Genomic DNA, 21,472 nt, shown 5'->3' on the forward strand with positions numbered 1-21,472 from the left:
AATTTCCCCACATCTTCACCAGCATTTATTGCTTTTTGACTTCTTGATGATTGCCATTCCAACTAGGGTTAGATGAAATCTCACTGTAGTTTTGACTTGTGTCTCCTTGATTTCTATTTATGCTGAACTTCTCTTTCATGTATTGATTGACCATTTGCATACCTTCTTTTGTGAAGTGTCTATTTAGTTCAATTGCCCATTTCTTCATTGGGTTTTTTTTAGTGTGAATTCTTTTAAGTTCCTTATATATTCTAAATATTAGTCTTCTATCAAAGGGCAAAAATCTTCTCCCATTTTGTAGGCTCTCTTTTTAGACTTCTAATGGTTTTCTTTGATGAGAAGAAACTTTTAGCTTAATGTCATCCCATTTATCAATTCTTGTTTTAATTTTCTAGGCTATGAGGGTCTTGTTGAGGAAATTATTACATGTGCCTATATATTGTAGTGTTGAGCCTATGCCCTCCTCTGGTAGCTTCAAATTATTTGGTCTAATGTCCAGGTCTTTGATCCATCTCAAATGAACTCTTGTGCAGAGTGAAAGATAAGATTTAACCAGTTTTCCTAATATTTTATTTTGAAAAGACTGTCTTTTTTCCAAAAGTATGTATGTGTTTGGCTAGGCGTAGTGGTGCACACTTGTAATCCCCACACTTGGGAGGCAGAGACAGGAGGAAAACGCATGTTCAAAGCCAGCCTCGCTGGCTTAAGAGACCCTGTTTCCAAATAAAAGTATAAAATACATCTGGGAGTATAGCCTGGAGGTAGAAGGGCATCCAGGAACCCCAGTACCACACACACACAAAAATTATATATGTGTTTGACACCTTTGTTGAAAATCAAATGCCTATAAGTGTGTGGGTTTATTTCTATATCTTCTGTTCCATCAGTCTATGTGTCTGTTTTTGTGCCAATACCATGCTGTTTTTATTACTATCACTCTGTAGTATAATTTGAAGTCAGGAATTGTGATCCCTCCTACATGGTTCTTATTGCTGAAAATTGTTTTGGCTATTCTGGGTCATTTGTTTCTCCATATAAAATTTATGACGAAATTTTTTAGGTCTGTGAATAATAATATTTGATAGGTATTTCAATGTCTCTGTAGATCACTTTTGGTGGGATGCCATTTTGATAATTATTATTCTGCCTATCCAAGAGCAAGGGAAGTCTTTCCATCTTCTAAGATCTTCAATTTTTTTATTTAGTGCTTTTTGTTTTTCTTATGTGGGCACTCAGCACTATAAATTTCCTCTTAAAACTATCTTCACACTGAGCCGAGCGTGGTGGCACACGCTTGTAATCCCCGCACTTGAGAGGCGGAGACAGGAGGATTGCACAGGTTTGAAGCCAGCCATGCTGGCTTAAGAGACCCTGTTTTCAAAAATAAAATAGGTCTGGGAGTGTAGCCCGAAGGTAGAAGAGTTTTCAGAAACCCTAGTACCACCACCAAAAAAAACAAACAACAAAAAAAAAACTATCTTCACACTGAACATGGTGACTCATACTTGTAATCCCAGTTCTTGGGAGACTGAGACAGAGGATCACAGGTTCAAGGACAACCTCAGCAAGTAGTGATACTTTCATCAACCTAGCAAGATCCTGTTTCCAAATAAAAAATAAAATCAGGCTGAGGGTATAGCTTAAAGTAGATGCTACTGGGTTTCCCCCAGTACCAAACACACACACACATGCAGACACACACAAAAAAAAACACACACACAAGCCTTCAAAGTGACCCTTAGATTTGGGTACATCATGTCTCTATTTTTGTTTAATTCTAGGAATTTGCTTTATTTCTCTCCTTATTTCTTCTCTGATCCAGTTCTCAGTTTTGAATGAACTGTCTTCTAAGAGTGATATTCTGTTTTCCATATGCTCTAGCCTGCTAGAGGTGGTTTCTGTTGTGGTCTTTAATTCATTTATTGATTCCTTCATTTTGCTAAAAGCCTCTTTTTGGTTCTTACTTAGGGACTTAATTTCTCTATTGGTATGCTCTTTCTTTTCTTGTACATTTTCTCTGAGGCCTTTGATCATACTGAAGACACGAATTTGGAATTCTCCTTCTGGCATTTCCTGCAAGTCAGTATTGGTGATCTCCCTTGTTGTTGAGTTATGGGAGTTTATTGTTTCCTCGCTGTTCATGTTTTCAGAGTTTTCAGATTTGTATTTCTGTTGTCTTGGCATCTTCTTCCTTTTTGTGTATGAGTCTTGTGTCTATTTGCTATCTCTTTATAATAAGATCTATGCTGGAGGTATATATGTGCCTCTACAAATCTGTCTCAAACATCTGAGTTTGTCCCCTAGAGTCTCCTTAACAAGACATAGTTTGAGTGCAGGCAAACAGAAGTCTCTGATTGGCTTCAGGCTGACATGTTCTCCAGGCCCAAATTCTATAGTGCCAGAGACAATGATGTTCTATTCAGAGCCTGCAGCCTGCTGGTTGGGATTTAATGCCCCACGGTCACCATCACTGCTCTGTTGATTGTGAGCCCATGAAACTGCAGAGCTCTGACCTTCAGCCTCTGTGGCCATTGATCTTAAGGTCAACAGAGCCAGCAACTGCTATGTTCTGAGCTTGTGGCATGGTTTGCTGAGCTTTGATGGAACAACGCCGCTGATCTTCTGGTTATAGTCATGTGCAGTACTGTCTGTCACTGGCATGCATGCGTGCTAGGCACAAATTCTGCTGGCTGAGAGAGTGTTGAGTTCCCAGGCTGTAGCTGTGATTGCATGAACCCCAGCCGGCCCCTGGCCTCCCTGCTTGCAGGGCCCAAGCTCTGGCAGGGAGAGATTGTACCAATCTGAGCCTCAGGCTTGGGTTGCTCAGCTATTTAGCCCCAGTAACACCGTCACTGCTCTGGGTGGCTGGAATCATAGAAGACCTTGTCGGACTCTGGCATTAGTGCTTATAGCACCCACACATGGTCAGGCAGGAGTTTATAGCTTTCTGACCCTGCAATTGGGTAGGCTGAGTTGTTTCACTCCACAGATACTATGCTGGCTAACCTGTGGTGAACACTGGAGACCCTGCAAGGATGTAGCAAACTGCCCAGCTGTACCTAGGGACTATCTGCTAATTAGGGTTTCTGCTCTGTCCAACTGTAGCACCCATGCCCACCTCCACAGGGTGATCTACAGACTCTTAGGCCACATGGTTTTGTTCACTGCCACACAAGTCCCTGTGGCCATACAGGGCAGTATCCCACTGGGATGGCTTGTTAACTCACAGTCTTGATGAGTGCTGCTCCAGGTCCCTGCAGGCAGAGATGAGCTCAGCTGCAACCTCAGGATCTAGCTGAGCCGTCTGGGAAGTCAAGTCTCCTTGGGCACGGAGAGAAGAGTCAGCTGCTTTTGATGATGGTCTGCAGTCGATGGATCAACGAGAGCCTGTGGCCGCTTTGCTGGAGTTGGTCTCTGGGAGCCACAGTGCTGGCCCAGACTCACCCAATGCCACCGCCGCCCTCTGCTCACCAGGCAAGACATGGGGAACTCTTTTCAGTTTCCTGCTCTCTGTGCCACCTTCAATTCCCCCGTGTCTCGACTGTCATTCTTCTGTTGAGTTTTGGTTGCTTTTCTTCCCTTGCCAAGAAGCAGTCTCTGAGTTGAGCTCTGAGTCTCAGAGCAACTGAAACATGCTGTCTCCCTCTATTCTGCCATCTTTAATCCCTGCAAGTTTCATACATTTTTAATAATTTATTTCTCACAACTACTCAACAAAACATGCACCATGTTACCCACCTTTTATTGATAGAGAACAGAGGAATAAATTAGCAACTTTCCCACAGCAGAATACAGCACACCAAGGATTTGAACCAGGCAGCCTGACATTTAAATCCAAACTCTTGACCTTCATCACTTACTTCCATGAAGCTACCTGTCCTTTCACCTTCGTTTTCTTTTCTTTTCTTTTCTTTTTTTTTTTTTTTTTTTTGTAGTTGGGATTAAACCAAGAGGCATTCTACTTCTGAACTAAACTATCCAGGCCCCATTTTATTTTATTTTATTTTATTTTTATTATTATTATTATTATTATTATTATTATTATTATTATTATTATTATTTGGTGGTACTGGGGTTCCTGGAAGCCCTTCTACCTCCGGGCTACACTCCCAGACCTATTTTTACATTTTTATTTGGAAACAGGGTCTCCTAAGCCAGTGTGTGCAGCTGGTTTCAAACCTGCGCGATCCTCCCGTCTCTGCCTCCCAAGCACGGGGATTACAAGCGTGCGCCACCACGCCTGGCTTTATTTTGAAACAAGGTCTCACTAAATAACAGACTGGCCTTGAAACTCTGATCCTTCTACCTAAGCCTCCCAAGTACTGGGATTGCAGACATACCTGTGCTACGTCTTGAATACCACCCTCCCCCCAAATCAAAATCCTATCAATAGCCACATCTTGGAGGGATGGATGGGGAAAGTTTGACCAGTGGGTACCAATTTCTAATTAGAAGCAAAATGGTCTGGTGTGCCATTGCCCAGTAGGGTGACCAGAGATAACAACAATGTACTACAAATTCCAAAAGCTAGAAAAGAGTGTTTTAAAAGTTTTCACAAGCCAGGTACGGTGGCTCACACTTGTAATCCCAGCATTCAGGAGGCTGAGACAGGAGGATCACGGTTCACGGCCAGCCTCAGCTACTTAGTGAGGCCCTTTGCAACTCAGTGAGACTCTGTTTCCAAATAAAGAATAAAATAAAAAAAAATAGGGCCAGGGGTGTACCTTGGAGGTAGAATTATCCTGGGTTCCATCCTCAGTACCACAAAAAAAAAAAAAAAAAAAAAAAAAAAGTTTTCACAAGCTGGGTGAAGCGGCATACTTTCGGAATTCCAGTATTTGGTAGACCCTCCACAACCAGCAAGACTCTGTTTCAAAATAAAAGAATAAAATAGGGCTGGGGGGTGTAGATCAGAGTTAAAATGCCTCTGGATCCAATCCCCAGTGCCACACACATACACACAAAGTTTTCACCACTAAGAATCAATAAATGAGGATAAGGATGTATAACCTGATTTTGCTTATGTTTTTGGTGCACTATTAGTATACCTAACAGTAGTAGGATTCTTTTTTTTTTTTTTTTTTGCGAGTCTAGGGATGGAACTCAGGGCATTAGACCTCCGAGCTATACCCTCTGCCCTATTTTTTATTCTTTATTTTTGAAACAGGGTCTCACTAAGTAGCTGAGGCTGTCCGCGAACCGCGCTCCTCCGGTCTCAGCCTCCCGAATGCTGGGATTATAAGCGTGCGCCACCACGCCTGGCTTATATCAGTTAATTTTTTAACTACCACATCTTCCATGAACTCTTCTTGGCTACTCCCATCTAACTGACATCTGGTGTTCCTTGGAGACCTCAGATCTTCCTGTTTCTCTGATGATATTAATTATATTCTACTTTCATTGATTGTGAGGTTTGTTTTGGGGGGATCTTTTTGTTTTGGGCTTTGTTGTTGTTATTGTACTTGGGATTAAACCCAGAGGCCTTACCACCTCCAAGCTACACCACCACCAGCCATTTTTTATTTTGAGACAGGGTCTTGCTAAGTTGCTGAGATTGGCTTCAAACCTGTGATCCTCCTGTCTCAGCCTTGCTAGTTAGTACTGGGACTACAGGTATGTGTCGTAATACCCAGCTTTACTGTCTGGTTTCTTGACTTAGATTGTTCAAGTTGTCTGTAAACCTGAGTACAGGAACTAAGATGTCTTCATCCCTGAATGTCAGGCAGCAGCTAGTCAGTCCCTGGAATACTGACCACTCTTAAAAAATGTACTGAGCCAGGCATGGTGGCGCACACCTAAATCTCAGTATTAGGAGGCTTAGATAGGAGGATTGCAGGTTTGTGGCCAGCCTCAGAAACAGAGAGGCCCTCAGCAACACAGAAAGAGCCGGTTTCAAAATAAAAAATAAAATAGGGCTCGGGGTGTAGCTCAGAGGTAGAACACCCTTGGGTTCAATCCCCAGTAACACCACCAAAAAAAGCAAAAAATTTATTCACTTCATTAACTCTTCCTTCTTTGTGCTGGTCTGAATTTTCGTGGGATGGAAAATAAAATAGTCTCAGCTTTCGGGTACAGTCTAACGCGCAGTCTCACGCGGCCTGGTCTTGCATGTGTCAATCTCAACACCTGCTGGGAGAAAGCCCAAGGACTCTTCCCATATTTTTGTAAAGTCAGTTATATTAGGAAAAGGGGCAATTGTACGGACTGGCAAGTTTTCATGTATCAGTATTGAGATGGGGCTGGGCATAGTGGCATACTTGTAATCTCAGTACTTGGGGATCTGAGACAGGAAGATCGCAGGTTCAAAACTAGCCTCAACAATTTAGCAAGGCCCTTAGCCACATAGGGAGACTCTGTTTCAAAATAAAAATAAAATAAGTCTGGGGGTATACCTCTGAGGCAGAATGCCCCTGGGTTCATTCATTCTCATTCTCTCTCTCTCTCTCTCTCTCTCTCTCTCTCTCACACACACACACACACACACACACACACACACACACACACACACACACTATGGAGTGGATGTCTGAAATAGCTGTACTTTTTCCTAAGAGCTTAAAAACATAGTCAAGCTTTGCAGATTCTTGAGATTATTTTCCGTAAAATGAAGAAGGCTGGGCTGGAAATGTAGCTCAGTGGTAGAGCGCTTGCCTAGCATGCACGATGCACTGAAGACCCAAGGTTCCCTCCCGAGCCCTGAAATAAAAAAATAAAATAAAACAAAGAAGGCTGCAGAGAGGAAGAAAAGAACTAGACTTTTCTTTTAGGGTACTCCGACTCCCCAAAAGACTATAAAACTCAGTGGCAGGTGGCTGACTAGCTTAAGGTACCAGATGTCTCTGATGTTGGTTTGCAAGGTTCAAGTTACCCAGAGAAAGAAAGGAAGGCTCTGGTTACCTTGACAACAAGAACCTGGGGCTATAGCAGGTTTGACTCCAAATTCTCTTTCAAAACCTTAGCAGGTTTAGAAGCATGCTATTAGAACTACATGCCTGAAACTTGTTGCTATAACAGGTTAAATCCACACTGGAAATGGTTCTCAGGATAAATATAGCTTTTGTTTCATGGATAACATTACGCTTTAATAATTCTGATAAGCCAAGTCTCCTATCTTGAATTGCCAGGGTTGGTTATCTCGCTGCCAATTTGGTTCCGATTTGCCCTGGTGACACGGCAAACAAAGCCCTTTACGTGTTTGGTTTTGTTGTTGTTATTTAAATAAACATGGCACAGTTCTTTTTGGCCTACTGTGAAGATGCTACATGGCTTACGACTCTTCATTAAAAATAAAAATGCCAAGAACTTGTAACTCGAAGAGATCAAATTATTTCCTCTAGGATCTGGTCACTTGCTATCAATGCCAACGGAAACAGATACCTCTGAAATTCTGCCTCGCTCTGCACCCCACGGCCCCTGTGCACTCCATATCCCAGCCCTTATTCACCCCACGGCCCCTCTGCACCCCATGGCCCAGCCCCCCACATCTCCACAACTCAGCCCCTCTGTACCCCATGGCCGGGTCTTTCTCGCATTCCCGCCTGAATCTTTTCCCCCTCTTGGCAAGCTCATTGGAAGGACCTATCTGTAAAACCCCCAAACCCAGAATCTCTGGAATACTGCTCCCCTAAATGCTGGGGCTGGACCTCGATCCCCTCCTCATACCCCCCAGCTTCTGTTGAACCCTAGAATGTCAATCCATCTCTGTTGGGACTGCTAGTATAAATCTGATCTTGGCCAGCCTCATCCAAACCCCAAACAGACTTTCCCATTAAAAATGTTACAAGCAAGGAGGGAGTGGTGGCGCACACTTGTAATCCCAGCACTTGGGAGGCTGAGCCAGGAGGATCGCACAGGTTCGAAGCCAGCCTCGGCTACTTAGTGAGGCTCACAGCAACTTAGTGAGACCCTGTTTCCAAATAAAGTATAAAATAGATCTGGGAGTGTAGCCCTGAGGTAGAAAGCCCCTGGGTTCCACCCCCAGTACCACACACACACAAAAAAATGTCACAAGCAAGCAGAGCGTGGTGACACATGCTTGTAATCCCAGTACTTGGGAGGCTGAGACGAGAGGGATTGCAGGGCAAGTTTGAAGCCAGCTTAAGCTACTTAGTGAGGCCCTCCACAACTTAGTGAATCCCTGTTTCAAAATAAAGAATAAAAAACAGAGCTGGGCGTGGTGGCACATGCTTGTAATCCAGTTCTTGGGAGGCTGAGACAGGAGGATCTCAGGTTCATGGCCAGCCTCAGCTATTTAGTGAGACCGTTTTCAAATTAAAAAAAAAAAATAGGGCTGGGAGGGTAGCTTGGAGGTAGAATGCCCCCAGTACTGGAAAAAAAAATGTTGCAAGCCAGCTGGGCACTGTGGCACCTGCCTGTAATCCCGCCGCTTTGGAGGCCAAGACAGGAGGATCACAGGTTCAAGGAGAGCTTTAGCAAATTGGCAAGACCCTCTGCCACTTTCGAAGATTCAAATTAAATAAATAAAATAGAACTGGGAGTGTAGCTCAAAGGTAGAATGCCCCTGGGTTCACCCCTCAAGTACCACATACACAAAAAAACTTAACAAGCAAATCAGGAGTGGTAGCACAAACCTAAAACCCCAGTGCTTGGGAGGCTGAGATGGGAGGATGCTCAAGGCCGGGCTTAGCAATTTAGCAGGACCCTGTTTCAAAAGAAAATAAATTTAAAAGGCTGGTGGTACAGCTCAGGAGTAGAATATCCGAGTTCAATCCCTAGAATAAAAAGAAAGAAAGAAAGAAAGAAACTTCTTCTAAATCCAAATCAACTAAATTACAAACTCTTGGACCTTGGCACACTATAATTTGGAGTCTGCCTGTATTTCTAGCCGTGTGTGTGTGTGTGTGTGTGTTACTGGGAATTGAATCAAAGGGCATTCTACCTCTGAGCTACACCTCCAACCCTACTTTACTTTTTATTTTGAAACAGGGTCTCACTCACTAGATTGCCAAGGATGGCCTCGAACCTGCAACCCTCTGTGTCCGTCTCTCAAGTACTGAGATTGCAACAGGTGCCACCCCATCCTGCTTATTTCTAACTTTTCAGTGCACTTTACACACTGGAAATCTTTGTTAGTTAAGAATTATAAAGAGTCACTGCATACAAACATGGTCTGAAGAAAAATCAATCATTTGTCTTTCAAAAAAAAGTTCTTATGTTGCCAGGTCTGGGAGTGTAGCCCTGAGGTAGAAAAGCCCCTGGGTTCCACCTCCAGCACCACACACATGCAAAAAAGTTATGTTCAAATGTACTAAATATACTAAGTATAAGAATATAAAAGTAACATTAAGCATTATCACAAGTTCTTGTTGGATTTTTTAATGTTTTAATTTTATTTGGGAGGGGGTACTGGGGTGGTGAACTCAAGGGCATTCATTCTACCTCAGAGCTATACCCACAGCCCTTTTTAGTTTTTGTTTTGAAGCAGGGTTTGAGTAAGCTGCTGAGAATCTCACTAGGCTGCTGAGGCTGTCCTCAAATCTGCAATCCTCCTGTCTCAACCTCCCAAGTACTGGGATTACAGGTGTGGACCACCATGCCCAGCTTAAAATGTATTAACAAACAGCTTTACAAGTTCCAAATACAAAATATCTCTTCTTTTTTTGTTAGCTAATGGGAAGTAAGCAAAATTATGAAGTTCAAAGAGAAACTTAGAATATGTTCTGGGAAAGAGGAAGAGAGGAGGAGGAACACTCATCTTCAGAAACAGAACAGGGAGGGGAAAAAACACACAGTATCAAACTCTAATTTTTGGCTTACTGAGCATTTTTTTTAGCAAGCCCCATTTTGGGGTTTTAACTATCATATTTCCTGCTTCTTCTGTTGCTTTATTTTTATCAACTTCACAGATTTGTGAAAAGAGCTCTTCCCAGATTAAAACATGGTGCTTTGTTCTTTCATGTATTTATTTCTTGGCATGCGTTCAGGCGTATGTCCCAATTTTAGGTTAGTATCTTCCAACATGGAACCAGCTCCTCCTTCAGAGTTCAGAAGCTAGAAAACTCAGATGTCAGCAAAAGAGGGAAAGAATGAAGAGGACTAAGAGGCTGCGCCAGGCTGAGTCGGGCTGCCCCTGGATTGCCTTCCTGGGCCCCCTAAGTGAGGCTGGGCATTTTGTTGTTGGGTTGTTTATTTGTTTTGATACCAGGACTCAACGCAGAGGCGCTCTACCACGGAACTTTACCTTCAGCCGTTTTTGTGTGTGTGCGGGTCTGGGGATGGAACCCAGGGGCATTTGACCTCGGAGCTACAACCCCTGCCCTATTTTTTATTCTTTATTTTGAAACCGGGTCTCACTGAGTTGCAGAGGGCCTCACTAAGTAACTGAGGCTGGCCGCGAACAGTGATCCTCCAGGTCTCAGCCTCCTGAATGCTGGGATTACAAGCGTGTGGCCCGGCTTTTGTTTTGTATTTTGAAAGAGGGTCTTATTAAATTGCTGATGCTCTTGCTAAACTGCTGAGTCTGGCCACTCACCTCGGAAACTCCTATCTGAGCCTTCCAAGTACTGGGATTACAGGCACGCACCACCTTCCTGCAGCACTTGGAAACATCTGGCCCAGATTGCGCCCCCTCCAGGATGGGAGGTTTTGTGACACAGTTAAAATAGCGCAACATCATGGTTGCAGTTCCTGACTTCTTGCCAAAAATATGTTCTCAGTCAAAAGATAAATTACAAACAGATTTACTTTAAAAATCTTAACTGAAGCTGGGTGTGGTGGTGCATGCCTGTAATTCCAGTACTTGGGAGGGTGAGGCAGGAGGAATACAGGTTCAAGAACAACCTCAACAACCCAGCAAAACCCTGTTTCAACATAAAAAATAAAAAGGGCTCAGGGTGTAGCCCAGAGATAGAACACCCCAGGTTCAACTCCCAATACTAAATAAATAAAAAAATATGTGTGTATGTATGTTAACTGGTTTCATTTATAATTTCCAAATAAGGCAACTTCCTATTTTATAAAATAAAGTAAATGTTCCAAAGAACAGAGAAACTTGCTTAACTTTCCATATGGGAAAGGGCTGAGGGAGCAGAAACGGGACAAAAAGCAGACTGGTTGTTTCACTATCCTTGCAAGGTGGGAACAGAGACCCCCCAACAACAGAAAAGCAACTTGACTCAGGTTACCTTTTGTTAAGGATTCAGATAGAGGGAACTTCATTACCGTAGTGGCTAAATCTGGCCTCTGGGCATTTGGCTGTGTTCTCCCTTCTCCCCTCTCCCCTCTCCCCTCTCCCCTCTCCCCTCTCCCCTCTCCCCTCTCCCCTCTCCCCTCTCTCCCTCTCTCCCTCTCTCCCTCTCTCTCTCTCTCTCTCTCCCTCCCTCCCCCCCTCTCTCCTTCTCAGGCCAGATTAAACCACTTTAATGGTAACCTGGATATTCAGCATGCAATTCCATTTCCATTTTGGTCTGGACTGTTGGGCCCAGTGTCGGAACTTAGGCCAAAACACGAGCCTCCTTTCATGGTTACTCACCAGTTTAGATCATCCCAAATATTCTGTGGTTGATGTTTTCTTGTTGTGTTCACAGGAAGTCATTTGCTAAAGGCTGAAAAGGAGAACACAGCATAGTATGTAAGAACTTGTTCCCTGCTTTGAAGGCAAGACCCCTGTCCGGAGCTTCCTAATCCTGGGGAAGCCGAGCACAGTAGCACTGTTGGGGTGCCAAAGATGTTGGGGTGAGCTCTCAGCTCAGGAACTGGGGGTCTGCAGGGTCCTTGGCTAACATGATGGAAAAGAATTTGAGCACGTGTCAGTTAGAGACATGGACAGAGGTTTATTGGGGAAAAGGGGGGAAATACACATTCAAGAGAGAATGCGGCCCCTCAAGATGAGGAGGGCATTTTGGGGAGTTCAGGGTTCTCTTCTTATAGGGGAATTTTGTGAGGGGTGGGCTAGAGAAGGTATGTGAGGATGAGCTCAGTCCGGTAGTCCCAAGGCAGTTTATGGTGGGCAGGTGGTCTGGTCAGCCTCAGGGTGGATGATCTTGGGTTGATTGGGGTCCTCATTAGTTGACTGATGGATAAGCTGGATATCCTAAATTATAGGTTTTCTCAGTGATATTGTTAATTCTAGGATCTACAAGTTCCCCAGGAGTTTATGGTAGAGTCAGGTCTGGGAAAGAGAACTGGTTTGTGGACTAGAGGCAGAAGCACTTCAGCTCCAGGTTCTTATATCAAAGTTATATTTTTACTTTTCCTTCCTGTCTGTCTCCTTTCTACCTACTTATTCCTTCTATCCTACAACAGCACTGGAGTTCAGGTGGCCAGTCAGGTAGTAAAAATGCTCTCCAACCTCGGGCGTGATGGCGCATGCTTGTAATCCCAGCATTTGGGAGGCTGAGACCAGAGGATCATGGTTCGCGGACAGCCTCAGCTACTTAGTGAGGCCCTCCGCAACTCAGTGAGACCCTGTTTCAAAATAAAGAATAAAAAAATTGGGCAGGGGGTGTAGCTCAGAGGTCAAATGCCTCTGAGTTCCATCTCCTGACCCGAAAAAAAAAAAAAAAAAAAAAAAAAGAAAGCTCTCCAACAATAAAGAAGAATTAGCCAGGCGCGCGTGATGGCGCATACTTGTAATCCCAGTATGTGGGGGGCTGAAATAGGAGGATGAAGGCCAGCCTCAGAAATTTATCAAGGCCCCCTACAACTTTAGTGAGACTCTGTTTCAAAATAAAAATAAAATGGGGCTGGGGGTGTAGCTCAGACACTGAACACCCATGGGCTCAATCCCTAGTAACACACACACACACACACACACACACACACACACACACACAGATACAAAGCCTGTGATGAGAAACAACCCAGATCTTTACAGACCTGTGATTCCACCTCTGTCTCAGCACCTTGCCACATGAATTGACCTAAATCTCATCTAAGTGCCCCACTGTCCTGGCGGAGGACACACAACTTACTTGAGCAACAGAGGAGGGAGAGTGCTCTGCTAATGATCCTATGGGTAGTTTGTATTTACAAAGTATTTGGCGCGTTTCAACATATGAAGTGCCTACAAGAATGGATGATTTCTTAGATGGGCATGGTAGTGCAGGCCTGTAACCCCAGAATTTGGGAGGACTGCAAATTTGAGGCCAGCCTCAGCAACTCAGTGAGGCCTTGCTTCAAAAGAGAAAATAAAAGGACTGAGGGTATAGATTAGTAGTACAGCACAGCAAGATTCAATCCCCAGTACAAAAGGAGGAGGAGGAGGAGGAGGAGGAGGAGGATTTGTTTCTCAAGCCAGGACCAGAGAACGAGCTAGCTTACAAATACCTTTATCGAAGGAAGCTGTAAACCAAGTCACAGGTGTACAGTGATAAATAGAATGTTACAAGCAAAGGCTGGGGCAGGGGAAACAGACAGAAAAGAACGCAATGACACGCAGCGTATCCCAGCCTGGAGACCAGGCAGGCTGTGGCGGCAGGTTGAGGGAGTGCATCCTATCTTAGAAGGGTCTCGGGTCCTCTGGGCCTTGTTTTTCAACCACGCACACCTGAAGGAATATTCATTCAGGTCAGGGTGGCTGAAAGGAGAACTCGCCACCATACCCTAGTGAGCCTCCAGACAGAGCCCCTGCCAGGGATGTGCCCATGGAATGAGATTAAAATCATTGCCATCCAAGCCGGGCGTGGTGGCGCACGCTTGTAATCCCAGCATTCAGGAGGCTAAGACAGGAGGATGATGGTTCACAGACAGCCTCAGCTACTACTTAGTGAGGCCCTCTGCAATTCTCTTAGTGAGAAGCTGTTTAAAAATAAAGAATAAAAAGCCAGGCGTGGTGGCGCCCGCTTGTAATCCCAGCATTTGGGAGGCTGAGACTGGAGGATCGCGGTTCGCCGACAGCCTCAGGAATTTAGTGAGGCCCTCCCCGACTTAGTGTGACCTTGACTCAAAATAAAGAATAAAAAAATAGGCAGGAGGTATAACTCGGAGGTGGAATGTCCCTGGGTTCCAACCCAGATCCAATAAATAAATAAATAGAATAAAAAATAGGGCTGGGAGTGTAGCTCAGAGGTAGAATGCCCCTGGGCTCCATCCCTAATACCCCCCCTAAAAAAATCATTACCATCCAGGCAAAGCATCCAAGGCTGGAGATGTAGTTCAGCTACGTGTGTGTGTGTGTGTGTGTGTGTGTGTGTGTGTGTGTGTGTGTGATCTCCAGACATTATATCCGTGTGTGTGTGTGATCTCCAGACATCATTGTATCAGTGTGTGTGTGTGTGTGTATGATCTCCAGACATCATTGTATCAGTGTGTATGTGTGTGTGTGTGTGATCTCCAGACATTATATCCGTGTGTGTGTGTGTGATCTCCAGACATTATATCCATGTGTGTGTGTGTGTGTGTGTGTGTGTGATCTCCAGACATTATATCATTGTGTGTGTATGTGATCTCCAGACATCATTGTATCAGTGTGTGTGTGTGTGTGTGTGAGTATGTGATCTCCGGACATCATTATATCAGTGTGTGTGTGTGTGTGTGTGTGTGATCTCCAGACATTATATCATTGTGTGTGTATGTGATCTCCAGACATCATTGTATCAGTGTGTGTGTGTGTGTGTGTGTATGATCTCCAGACATCATTGTATCAGTGTGTATGTGTGTGTGTGTGATCTCCAGACATTATATCCGTGTGTGTGTGTGTGTGTGTGTGTGTGTGTGATCTCCAGACATTATATCATTGTGTGTGTATGTGATCTCCAGACATCACTGTATCAGTGTGTGTGTGTGTGTACACATAATCTCCAGAACTTGCTGGGGGGGAAATCCTGGTCTGTCAACCTTCGAGATCAAGAAGGATGTGACCCTGCTGCAGGCATGCTTTCCTCAATATTCGCCCTTGGTATTATTTTGGGTTCTTTATTTGGCTTGGGTGGTACTGGAGGTTGAATCTAGGAGTGTTCTACCTCTGAGCTACTTTTCCCAGCCCTATTTTATGTTTTATTTGGAAACAGAGTCTCCCTAAATTGCTGAGGCTGGACTTGTGGTCCTTTTCTAAGCCTCTAAGTACTGGGATCACAGGTGCGCCACCACACTCGGACCAAAAACTATTCTTCGATTGATGACACATAGCCGGGCGTGATTGGCATGCCAGTAATCCCAGTACTTGGAGGCTAAGACAGGAAGATCACAGGTTCAAGGCCAGCCTCAGTAACTTAGTGAAGCTCTCAGCAATTTAGTGAGACCCTCTTTCCAAATGAAAAATAAAATAGGGTTGAGAGTGTGGCTCAGAAGTGGAATGGCCTGGGTCCAATCCCCGGGACCACACACACAGAAGAGCTTCCTGGACCCCAGAGCTACGGGAGAACACAGAGGAAACAGAGTGATCTGTGACAAGGCGGGAATTTACTGCACCTTCATCTTGGACTTTTTAGGCTCCAGTACTGCGACAAATTTCAGTGCTTAGAAACACCTGGCACTTTATATATATGCTTATGGTTGTGTGTGTGTGTGTGTGTGTGTGTGTGTGTTGTGTTTACATTGCTATATCAGTCCAAAAGGACTGAGATAAACCTCAAAATGTAAAGGTATCAGCATTGGGTTCCTCTCTCCCCATCTGAAACAAGCCCCACAGTGAGGCAGGGTGCTACATGCCTGTACTCCCAGTACTTGGGAGGCTGAGACAGGAGGATTTCAGGTTGGAGGCCAGCCTCAGCAAGCAATGAGACTTACCAACCTAGTGAGACCCTGTTTCAAAATAAAAATAAAATAGGGTTGGGGTTGTAGCTAGGTCATAGAGATGCCCTGGGTTCAATCCCCAGCACCATAAAAACCTAACAATAAAACGAGCCCCACATCCCAGATGCTGGTCCAAGGGGGGGAACCAGAACTCACAGCTCCCCCTCTCCTAACTCTTCACTCTGCATCCCTGGGACCAAGAGGCGCCAGCCTCTCCTACCACCCGCGTACATCCCGCCTTGGCTCTCAGGAAGAGCGCCAGCTTTTGATGAGCACGAAAGGGAGCTCAGGAGACTTGGGAAACACTTGTGTTTCAAAGTCTGGCGTCCATCACCTTGCTGTGAACTCAAACATCCTATTTGGATATCAAGCTCTTGGCACTGATTATGTGGGGGTTTTGCCCTTCTATGTCAATGATCCGAATCCTCCCCCAAGGTAAGTAGTGCCCCCAGCGAGATCAGCGACAAGTCACACAGCTCTAAAGGCAGACAGACGAGCGACGCAGAAACCCGAGATGATGGACAGATGATAGATATTTTATATTAGCCTTCTTATGGAAAGTTATAAAAAAGACATAAATTTCACTTCTTAACTATAGGGGGCTTATTTTGGGTTTTATAATTCTTGATTTTTTTTTTTCTTAGAAATGCTAGAGGGTAGAGCCAGGCGTGGCGGCACACCCTTGTAATCCCTGCGCTAGGGAGGCTGAGACAGGAGGATCGCACAGGTTTGAAGCCAGCCTCAGCTACTGAGTGAGGCCCTGTTTCCAAATAAAATATAAAAAATAGGTCTGGGAGTATAGCCCAGAGGAAGAAAAGTCCCTGGGTTCTACCCCCAGTACCACAAAAAAAAATAAAAAATGCTAGAGGGTAGCCGGGCGTGGTGATGCACGCTTGTAATCCCAGCATTCGGGAGGCTGAGACAGGAGGATCGCAGTTCACGACAGCCTCAGCTACTTAGTGAGGCCCTCTGCAACTTACTGAGACCCTGTTTCAAAGTAAAGAATAAAAAATAGGGCAGGGTGTGTAGCTCAGAGGTTGAATGCCCCTGGGTTCCATTACTAGACACACACAGACAAAAAAAAAATAAATAAAAAATGCTAGAAGTTGAATCCAGGACCTCACACATGCTAGGCGTGGCTCTTGTATTTCTTACTGAGGATTTTTACAGAACTGCCCTATCCAAAAGTGATAAGTCTATAACTTACACTTTAAAAATATAGCCCCCCTCTGGCAACTCCCCTGTAATACTCGGGAGAATGAGACAGTAGGTTAATAGGTTCAAGACCAGCCTCAGCAACTTAGTGAGCCTCTCAGCAACCAAGACCCTGTTTGAAACAAAACATAAAAAAGGGCTGGGGGTGCAGCTTGAAGGTAGAATGCCCCTGGGCTCAATCCCCAGTATCAATAAATAAGTAAATAAGGGCTGGGGGTGTAGCTCATAGGTAGAGGCCTTTGGATTCGATTCCCTGTACACACACACACACACACACACACACACACACACGCACAGGTGCACACAGACACACACACACGGCAGAGTCGAGGATGTGAATGGGGCTGGGGGTGGCATAGGGAATACAGTTGACTAAATAAATTATGTTACGTGCATGCACAAATATATGACAATAAACCTTGCATTTATGTATTATCAGAATGCACCAATAATTTTAAAGAAAGCAAGGCAGAGACGATGGCGCACACTTATGATCCCAGTAATTGGGAGGCTGAGACAGGAGGGTTGCAAGTTTGAGGACAGCCTCAGCAATCTCAGTGAGATTCTCATCAACCTAGCAAGACTCTGTTTCAAGATAAAAATAAAATAGGACTGGGGTGTAGCTCAGAGGTAGAATGCTCCTGAGTTCCATCCCCAGTACCATTAAAAAAGATGAAAAAAAGCAAGGCAGAAACCAAAGACAGCTGGCTGTGGGGTGCCTAGAAGCCCCATGCACCATGAATAAAGACAGATTTACGGGGTGAGGGCGGGAGAAACTAAGTAAGCCGGACGCTGTGGCCCAGTGCTCCTCAAACTAGACCCAGAGAAAAACACCTTGGCTGGTGTGCTGAGATAAACCAGAGACTGAGAGGGGACCAAGTACTCAGAGTATTTAGTAACAAATATTACTTTATAACCTCTTAAAATTTCAGTACGAAAAAGAAAATAACAATTATTAGTGAATATACTAAATATGAATTTGTATAAATTTCCAAATAAAATCATTTTTAACCTTTTTTTGTTTTTTTGTGGTTTTTTTTTTTTTTTTTTTTTTGGTGGTACTGGGGTTCCTGAAAGCCCTTCTACCTCTGGTCTACACTCCCAGACCTATTTTTTTTTTATATATTTTTATTTGGAAACAGGGTCTCCTAAGCCAGCACAGCTGCCTTCGAAGCTGCGCGATCCTCCCATCTCCGCCTCTCAAGCGCAGGGATTACAAGCGTGCGCCACCACGCCCGGTCCTTTAACCTTTTTTAAAAGAGAAATGCGATCTCATCTCCAAGAACATAACCTTTCCTTTAATTTTTTTTTTACTGGTGCATGGTAGTCATACATCTTAATAGAGTACAAGACGGTGGAGGCACACATGCACACATCACCCATTTAGCCCCGACCAAATCCCACCCCATTCCCTCCCCCTCCCTCCTCTCAGGTTTGGTTGAGGAACATAACCTTTTCATACCAAATTATGCCAATGAGTTGGCAAAAATACCAATTCTTTAAAGATGACCTCTTCAAAGTCTTGAAAGGCAGCGTCAGGGCCCAGGTACAGTGGCACGCACCTGTAATCCCAGCTACTGGGGAGGCGGAGACAGGGTGATCACAAGCGGAGGCCAGCTAGCCCGCGTGAGGCTGCCTCAAAGGGTGAGAGTGCGGTGCAGAGGTGCGAGCTCCTGAGTTCAGTCCCCAGCATCACACACACCAAGTCATCATCAATGAGATGATTTAATGGGAAACTTTTATGAGTTTAAATAAAGAAACTGGCCAGGTGTGGGGATACAAAATAAAAAAGGTCAGGTGGAGCTCAGAAGTAGAATGCCCCTCGGTTCGGTCCCCAGTACCACGATAACATATAATAAGATGTACAAATCTGACCTAAAGAACTTAAAGCATTTTATGCCCATCTAAAACGTCTAACAGCTGAAAAACTTAGATTGTATTAGTTATGCATAATCTTTATTGATAAACATAACGTTTAAACGTCTTGGGATTTAAGTATGGATGGATTTCTAAATCGATCAGACCTTCTCCTGTGTAGGATTTCAAAATAAAAAATGGATCTGGTGATCACAGATTCAAGACCAGCCCATGTTAACTTAGCAAAACCCTGTTTCAAAATAAAAAATGTATAAAGTACTGGGGATGAAGCTTGGAGATATAACACTCCAGATCTAATCTCCCATAACACACACACACACACACACACACACACACACACACACACACACACTGAATTTACTTTAGCTGGGTGTGGTGGTACACACTTGTGACCCCGGTACTTAGATAGGAGGCTGAGACAGGAGGATCACAGGTTCAAAGCTGGCCTCAGTAAATGGTGAGCCTATCAGCAACCTAGCAAGACCCTGTTTCCAGATAAAAAATAAAGTAGAACTGGGTATGGTGGTATATACCTGTAATCCCAGTACTTTGGAAGCTGAGACAGGAAAATCACAGGTTTAAGGACAGCCTAAACAAGTAGTGAGACTCTCATCAACCTCGTGAGACCCTCTTTCAAAATAAAGACAAAATAAAATAGGGCTAGGGGTGTAGCTCAGAGGTAGAATGCCCCTGGATTCAATCTCCAGTACAACAAATTAAATTAAAATAGAACAGGGAGTGTAGCTCAGAGTAGAATGTGCTGCTTTCAACCCCCAGTTTCACAAAAATAAAATAAAATAAAATATAAAAAAATAAGGGGCTATAGCTCAGAGGTAAAATGCCACTGGTTTAATTCCCAGCACCACCACAACAAAAATTTTTTAAATTGAATTTTAAATTCAGTTCTATATTCTCCTTCTTCCCCTCCCTCCCTTCCTCCCTTCCCTTTTATTTTCTTTTTCTTTCTTTCTTTCTTTCTTTCTTTCTTTCTTTCTTTCTTTTTTATAGTAGGAGTTGAACCCAGGGACACTCTACCTCTGAGCTGAGAGCCCTGCTAAATTGCTAAGGCTGGCCTTGAACCTGTGATCCTCCTGTCTCAGCCTCCCAAGTACTGGGATTGCAGACATGCCCAGCATGCCGAGCCACTAGTCCCATTTCAAATGTTCCAGAGGCAGCATGGCGCTAGTGGCCACAGTGTGGAACAGCCTGGTGGCGGTGAGTGCCCCTGGGCACCAGAGAGCATGCCTTCCTAACCAGAGCTACTTATTTATTTCAGGTCTTTAGCAGCAGGGACTCATCCAACCTCTACAAGTGATATACCCCTGCCTCTGAGACAAATTCTGATGGTAAATTCATTGGTGAAGTTTCTCATTTCCCTTCCAAGCCATAGCCCACACATCTGCTGAAGCCAATTCTTAGTGGTCTGCAACAGCTGAATATTAAATTTCTGTAAGTTTTGTGAGCCAGTTGCTAAACATAACCATTCTTCAAAATTAAATCACATCAATTTATAATCAAATAGATCAGATTAAGCCAGGCACAGTGGGGCATGCCTGTAATCCCAGAAGTTGGAAGGCTGAGATAGGAGAATCCCAGATTTGAGGCCAGCATTCAGGAACTTAGCAAGACCCTCTTTCAAAATAAAAAATAAACTGTGCATGGTGGCACATACCTGTAATCCCAGCATTTGGGAGGCTGAGACAGGAGGATCACAGGTTCGAAGCCAGCCTCAGCAACTTAGTGAGGCTGTCCACAACTTAGCAAAACATTGTTTCCAAATAAAAAATAAAATAGGGCTGGAGGCATAACCCAGAGGTAGAAGACCCCTGGGTTCCACTGCCAGTACCATAAATAAATGAATAAATAAATAATAAATAGGGTTTAGTGCAGTTGAGAGGTTAAATGCCCCTGGGTTCAATCCCCAGCACCAAATAATTTTTAAAATAAAAAATAGCCGGGCATGGTGGTGCACGTTTGTAATCCCAGCATTTGGGAGGCTGAGACAGGAGGATCGCGGTTCGCAGCCAGCCTCAGCTACTTAGCGAGGCCCTTTGCAACTCAGTGAGACCCTGTTTCAAAATAAAGACTAAAAAAATAGGAGTGGAGATGTAGCTTAGAGGTAGAATGCCCCTAGGCTCCATCCCTAGTACTGTAAATAATAATAATAATAATAATAATAATAATAATAATAATAATAAAATGAACTTGGAGTGTAGCTCAGAGGTAAAATGCCCCTGGACTCAATCTCCAGTACCAAAGAGTAAATAAATAAATTAGAGTAAAACAAAGGTAACAAATACTCAAATCCATCATTCCTAGATATTTTCCTACATATTGCTGCCGTCTCTGAAACTGAAGTTATTTGCAGCTGCCGCGTCTCTTAATGGGGACGCTACAGAACGGACGTGATCTCGTACCACCGCACACCTACTCTTTCCTCCATCCCATGGCTTCAAATCGCCTGTGGTGGAAGTCCTGGTACAACAGAATCAATACTAAAAATAGGGCTAGTGGGTGGTTTCCACTTTTGGACTCGGATGCATAAGGCTGCTATGAACACTCACACGGATGAGTGTTTGTGCGGACACACGATGTCCACTCTCTTGGCTGTCTTCCTAACAGTGGACTGGCTTGTCAAATGACCGCTCTGTTTGGCCTTCTGAGCACAGGCCAGGCCGGTTCCCAA

Source organism: Muscardinus avellanarius (genome assembly GCF_963383645.1).
Source record: "Muscardinus avellanarius genome assembly, chromosome: 20".
Classification (NCBI taxonomy): domain Eukaryota; kingdom Metazoa; phylum Chordata; class Mammalia; order Rodentia; family Gliridae; genus Muscardinus; species Muscardinus avellanarius.